This window comes from Kogia breviceps, chromosome 15 (assembly GCF_026419965.1).
Source record: "Kogia breviceps isolate mKogBre1 chromosome 15, mKogBre1 haplotype 1, whole genome shotgun sequence".
In the NCBI taxonomy this organism is placed as follows: domain Eukaryota; kingdom Metazoa; phylum Chordata; class Mammalia; order Artiodactyla; family Physeteridae; genus Kogia; species Kogia breviceps.
The window spans coordinates 54,364,778-54,371,967 of NC_081324.1; the positions used below are offsets into that span (position 1 = coordinate 54,364,778).

Below are 7,190 nucleotides of genomic sequence, written 5' to 3' on the forward strand. Positions count from 1 at the left end.
GGAGTGTTCCAGCTTCCTTTCTTTTCTTTCTCTGCTTTTCATCTAACTCATCTTCCTGCCAACCACGAGTCAGGTCCACCACCAAACGCTTCACTGTGGGCTTAGGGAAGCACTAACTGCACAGAGGCAAGAGCTTTCCTGTCACACTCCCCCATAGGCAACTGAACTTGGCTCTTCAGGTTTTTCTGCAAAAGATGATTTTTCTCTAAACATCCAGTTACCCATTCTGGTCATCGATTTTCCTAGCTCTTCTGACAACTGTGTAAGTCTAATTCTGATAGTAAAGCCCTTATAACATGTCACTCATAGTACCCTGTTACCCTTGCTTGAACCTTGGCAAGCTCTCTCTCTTGCTTAAACACACACACACACACACACACACACACACACACACACACACACAATACTCACACGCATCTTCATAGGTGTATAATTTTCAAAAAACACACACACTTTTCTGAGTTTTTTTCTTGATGGAGGGAGCAGGATTTTGTTTTCTTAAACACACACATACACAAAGGTCAATGATGTAAAGGAATTTAACTAAGAAATGACTCAGGTAATGATACTTGAGTACATTAAGTGTTGCTCAGAAGCCTATTTCCTTCATTAGTTTGTGACTCTGACTCTAAATTTCTAACTTGTATGCAATAGAGCTCCAGATTTTTTCCAGAATCAATTACTAGTAGAGTGCCACTGGAACCCTTAGGGGACAGCCTCCCATCCTTTCTTCTACGTTTTATGGTCCATATTCATTTACTTATTCATTCAGGAAACATTTACTGAACACGTATTTTTGTTCCAGACATTATTAAAAATAGACCTCAGGACTTCAATAAGGAGCCAGTTATAAAATGAAAAAAGTGAGCTCATAAAGGATCATGAGCAGAATGCTATGGCTTTACTAACAAAGGAATGACTTAATCTATAAGAAGTGAGTTTTGTGCTCGCTTTGGCAGCACATATACTAAAATTGGAACGATACAGAGAAGATTAGCATGGCCCCTGCTCAAGGAAGACAGGCAAATTCGTGAAGTGTTCCATACTTTTTAGAGGGAAGAGATATGGGAACATATGTATATGTATAACTGATCCACTTTGTTGTAAAGCAGAAACTAACACACCATTGTAAAGCAATTATACTCCGATAAAGATGTTTAAAAAAATAAATAAATAATAAAAAATAAAGAAAGAGACAGTCAAAAAAAAAAAGAAGTGAGTTTTTTGAGGCAGACTTTATAGAGGATTAAAAGTGTGGTCTACACTGGATGTATCTCATGCTTTTCCTTTTTCTTCTCCCACCATTCTGTGGAACTGCTCTCAACCCAAATTGGGCCGATCAGTGACCACATTGTTGTTAAATTCAACCTTATTAAAAATACCTAAAGCAAATTTGAATGAGGTTTAGTTTTTATATCACATATGTTAATTTCCCTGTAAAAGCTATTCTTGATAGGAAATTCAAGAAACACAGCAATGGACATAAAATAAAATTCCGCCTGTATGGTCAGACGTACAAGTATCCGTTTCATAGTTATCTAGTGATGTTAATTTTTTTTAATGTCCTGGTCACTTGTTCATCTTTATTGAGCTATTCATCTTTAAGGTTCATAATAGTTTTTAAGGACTCTCTCATATGATGCCAATAAAATTGGTATAAGCTCTTCTTCTCTAATACAGGTTTGCATTTTCCTTCCAAGTTTTTCACTTATGTTTTTGTTGTGATGTTTCAGTCTGTACCACTGCAGAAAACAGATGGAGCAACCAAAGGGTTTAATTTAAAAGAGTTCACAAAGCTATGGGCCTGGTTAAGGTACCAGACAAGGGATAATGAAACACCCAAATATTATTAACAGCAGGGAGCTGTTACCCTCTCTAGGCCTGGAATGGCAACAGAAGGGAACGATGTTGCTGGAGTCCAACCAGAACTAGAACCAGGGAAGAGGAGTCTTCTGATCTCCTGCTGGTGCCATGCATAGGCCAGTATAATCTAGAAGCCAGAAGGCAGTGGGAACCCAGTGTCTTAATTCATCTAAATTGGTCTCCAGGAACACAAAGCAAAACAAAGAGCAAAGACTTGATATACAGAAGTTCTTTGATTTATGGAAATTTCTATATTTCATATAGTCAAAACTAACTCTTTGCTTCAAGTAGTTTCCAATTTCATCTTGAAAATACCTTCTTCACTCAGAGATCACGTAATTTTTTCTTAATCTTTTAGTTTAGTTTTTTTTTTCTTAATTTTCCATTTGACTGGATTTATTTCAGTTCCCAGATGATTCGTTGTTCTTTCTTTCCTCAAGACCTTCACTCTTGCTTTTCATTCTTTCTGGAAAGTTGTCTCCCAATTATAAGCTCAACCAAATAAAAGCTATCTTTTTTTATCTCTCACAAATCAGAGGTATTATGTTTACAAGTAAGCAAATGGTAAGAGCTACTGTGGTCTTGGAGACAAATAATCAGTTTACATTGACAGTATGAAATTTTACCTGAATGTTTCTGGAAACTTCCAACAGGTAATAAATCTCCCCACCCTTTTGTGCTCCAAGAAATGGTTTAATGCAAAGAACTACCCTTACCAACATGACATAAATAAGACACTCAGATGCCCCCCTTTCTTAAATACGGCTGGACCAAAGTCTCTAAATTTACCTTTTGCCTTATAAATTATTATATGAATTGTTTGTATTCACGGACCAATCTAGATAAAATACCTGCTAACTGGACTTGAACAAAGTTTAGTTAAGCTTCTGTCCACCCTTGAGCAAACATGAGGAGCCAGAACAATTCATCCTTAACAGCCCCTCCAGAACTGCTGACCTCGGAAAAACACCAACTGTCAGATCAGACCGTTGCTCATCTCACTTCCTCACCCCTGAATCTTTCTTGCCTTGTTTACTCCTTCCCCTAAAAGAAAAACCATTTTTCTGCCTGACCTTTGAGTTGCTTACAGATTTTATAGTCCTTATGGTCAAAGCATAAAAGCCCTCTCTTTACCCTTTCTCCCTCTTGCAAAGACACTTCACCTTTTTGTTACAGACCTCCCTCCCTGATCACAATACTCCTTTTGAATAGTCTCTCTTTAGTTAAATCTGGATTTGTTTTTTATTTGGCAGCCCTTTGGCCCTTGCTCATCTTTATGGCTGTGAGAGTCTGGGAAAGGAATACTCCTTCAGCAAGCATTTAGGGAGCAGCGATTCTGTGCGGATACCCTGCTAGATGGTGGGGATACAGTGAAGAGAAAGGCATTGTCTGATTCCTTAGGGAACTCACAGGATTATGTCAATGCAGAGCAATAAGTGCTACCAGAAAACAAAGAAAGAAGGAAACAATCACTTTTTGCTCTGAGAAGACAGAGGAGGGGTACTTATTCCTGAGGGAGGTAAGACAGAGGATGTTTTCAGAAATTGGTACTATTTGAGATGATCAAAATATATTATAGAATATAGTCGATTCAGAAATGTATACTGAAGGCAGTAAGCACTGTTTAAAGTTGGATATGTCAGGGATGAGTATAGCTGAGAAAGTCAGAGGCTTCATTCATAGATGGAGGAGGTGAGCCTTGAAGAACAGCGAGGACTGGAACGGCATAGGAAAGAGTGGTAAATGTTTCAGGCAAGTTTTGTTTTTTTTTTTTGGTAATACGCGGGCCTCTCACTGCCGTGGCCTCTCCCGTTGCGGAGCGCAGGCTCAGCGGCCATGGCTCACGGGCCCAGCCGCTCCGTGGGATGTGGGATCCTCCCGGACCGGGGCACGGACCCGCGTCCCCTGCATCGGCAGGCGGACTCCCAACCACTGCGCCACCAGGGAAGCCCTCAGCCAAGTTTTATGAGCACAGGGAGCTGGAGGTGTGCGTTGGGGAGAAAAGAAGGGTAAGATAATGAATGTTTCCATTTCTGTACTCACAATCCTCTTTCGGCTCCCACCCGTTAGAATCCACACCTGTGTTTAGCTTATATTGTACCATGAAATCATCTATTTTACTTGCTATACTTGTACTCTATTCTCATTTTGACACCAGTTTATAGATCTAAGTGCCTGAGGGAGCACAACCATTGCACACATTTTTTCCCAAAGCAGGACTCAGATGAGTGACGGCTCAATTTTCATGGTGACACCAAGCACTTTAGTTACAATGAGCAGCATATCTTGCTCTGATACTGATTTGACACCAATTTCAGATGCCACCATAGAAAAGAGTTCACAATTTTATTAAGTCCATATGCTGAAGTGAACATATTTGGACTGAGGTAGATTAACTGTTATCCTAAGGATGGAGCACATTTGTCAGAGTTTATTTTCTGTTCGTGACAGATCTGCAGTGATGGTCCCACTGACTCAGACCTTCTGGTTAATTTCTCGCATTATAATGCGATTTCTACCTTGGTAATCCAACAGATGGTTTCTTTCTTCCTATCTTGGATAATATGAGAAAGTGGATCAAATTCAGAGTCTGGTAAAGCCACTGTTGAAATTCTGACACAGACCATGAGAACCTTCACATATGTGCACAAAAATGAGGTATTTCTGGCCCTCCCTGCCAACTGCTTAAGATTAATTGCTAGGGCACCACATCTCTGGCTTGGCATCCTGCCTGCTGAAGAGCAGGGATTGTGCGGACAGAGGTTCCAGCGGTGCAGACAGCTCTTTCATTTACATTCCCTCCAGTGTTTACTTTGCTAGGTCTCATGGCAGGAAGTTTTCTATTTTCTTCTAGAGCAGAAGATAATATTTTTTTCTCTACACGTTACCAACCACTGTGCTGGCCAAATTCTCACATATGAGGTGTTCAATGTGAAGAATTGCAGTTTTCAAAATAGAGGTAGAGCGAAGACTGTCCTGCCTGCCGTCACCACACACAGTGGGGTGTCGCTCTAGGACCTTGCTTCAGACGTGTAAGCTCCCCATTCACTAAACTAATGTTGTCTCTGTTGCTGAACAAAAAAAACAAATAAAGAAAATAGATGTACTTTTAGCATGAGAGTAATTTTGATTGAGTGAAAAATTCACATTTTAGCTAGGTAGATTATATCTATGTTATTTGGTCGTATGAAAGCTCTACTGGAAAATTGCATTTTAACCATCAATACATGTATTTCAATATTGGCAACCTTTCCTGACATCAGGTGTGAGATGATCGCCTTACTTCTTATCACCCCTCATATTTTGTAGTCACTCTGCAGTAAGAGCCTTACAGTTACGTTATAAAGCATGTGTTGTTTCCACGTTTATTGGAAAACTTTAAATATTTAAACATCATGAAAGCAACAGAAGGAAAATACTCTTTTTGCTATTTTATATTCTGAGCTCACTGGACATTTTATGACAATAATTTTGACCCTTTATTGTAAGTTTATTTCTAAATATTTTAAAAGAAAAATATCTCCAAATTATAACATAAATCCAATGTGAAAATGGGTTTGATATTAATAGATATAACATTATACCTATATATATAGATAAATCTATATACATATATATCTAATAGAATATTCAAATTTCACAGCTTTTATGTTGATAAGAATATGGCTTTCTAAAATAGAATTTATTTTTATTGTTAGAATTTATTTTCCATTGTTAGAATTGAATAACCTTGGATGAAAATTTAAATATTATCTAGAGGGCTGTGGATTAACCTGAATTAGTCTACATTTTCAAACTAGAGAGTGTATATTACAACTAGCACCTGCAGAATTTCCACCTAAAAGTTTATTTTCCTACAATGTGTCTTCACTAGAGCATGGAGACCAGAATGCTTAACAAATGGACTAACCGAATTTAAACTTAGAACTATCTTAAGATGTATGGCATGATAGTCAATGTGCCTAAGACAGTGCCTGGCACATAGCACATGTTCAACTTGATCTCCTCGTGTCCTTTTAAGTAACAGTGTGCATGTTTTAAGTTTCAATTTCCCTTTTACTATGTTCGTATACTAGTAACACAAAAGTCAATTCAATGAAAGTGGTCAGACCAATTCTTTGGCATAATGGTGCAACCCATCCTTCCACACTGAACATTATCACTTGCAGAAAAATCCAATAAATTATCTAGTCCTTTCAAGGATTTGGCTCTCTCCAAGTTCTTGACTTTAACATCTCAATACCTTACACCACACAGCATGTGCTCTAGTTATCTCACACCTCTTATGTTTCAGTCTCCTGACTCTGCAGCTTTGTTTGTTCTGCTTCTTCCTTCTAAAATACCTATAAATCCTATTAATCACTTACATCTAGGCTTCACCCCCACTTCTGCAGTATGACCTGGACCAATCTCCTCCACAGTAGGAAATAATCCCTTCTTCCACTGATTGTCCAGAGTATTTTCCTATACTTGATCACAGTGATTACTCTCTTCTGTCCTTTATTTTAATATTTTTATAGTTGTATTTTTTACAATAATGTCTTTAATGATAGGTAGGACCTGTTTTGTCTGTACCCTTCACAATGCCTTATCCACTTGAGTTTGCAGTGAAGCTCTAATGATCATTCAAGGAATGAAGGAATGTGTGAACCTGAGTAAAAAAAAAATACTGAAGAAGAGATATGTACAAATTTTTTAAATAAAAGTTTATAGATATATGTATATATTTGCTACAGTTTTCTAATTATTTAAATGTTACTGAGGGCTAAAACACACTGCTTCATTTTATTTTACATATTATTGTGGTAAAACATATTTAACATAAAATTTACCATTTTAATCTTTTTAAATTGAAGTATAGTTGATTTATAATATTATATTAGTCTCAGTTGTATAACATAACATTAAATATTTTTATCAATTATACTCCATTTAAAGTTATTGTAAAATAATGGCCGTATTTCCCCGCGGTGTACAATCTGTCCTTATCTACTTTATATATAGTAGTTTGTATCTCTTAACCCCTAAATTGTCCCTCCTCTCTCCCCACGTGTGACTACTAGTTTGTTCTCTGTATCTGTGAGTTTGTTTCTGTTTTGTTATATACATTCGTTTGTTTGATTTTTTAGATTTCACATATCAGTGATAATATACAATATTTGGCTTTCTCTGACTTATTTCACTAAGCATAATATTCTCTAGGTTCATCCACATTGGTGCAAATGGCATAATTTCATCTTTTAAATGTCTCAGTATTACTCCATTATATATATATATCACATCTTTATCCATTCATCTGTTGAGGGACACTTAGGCTGCTTCCATAT

The 7,190-nt window shown here is 37.3% G+C and overlaps 1 non-coding gene across 1 annotated transcript; it reads left to right on the forward strand.

Moving 5' to 3' along the window:
* Positions 1-943: 943 nt before the first annotated feature.
* LOC131742972 (U6 spliceosomal RNA) lies at positions 944-1,050 on the forward strand. The gene has a single exon (XR_009331629.1). It is a non-coding gene; the product is annotated as a U6 spliceosomal RNA (small nuclear RNA).
* The last annotated feature ends 6,140 nt before the right edge of the window (positions 1,051-7,190 follow it).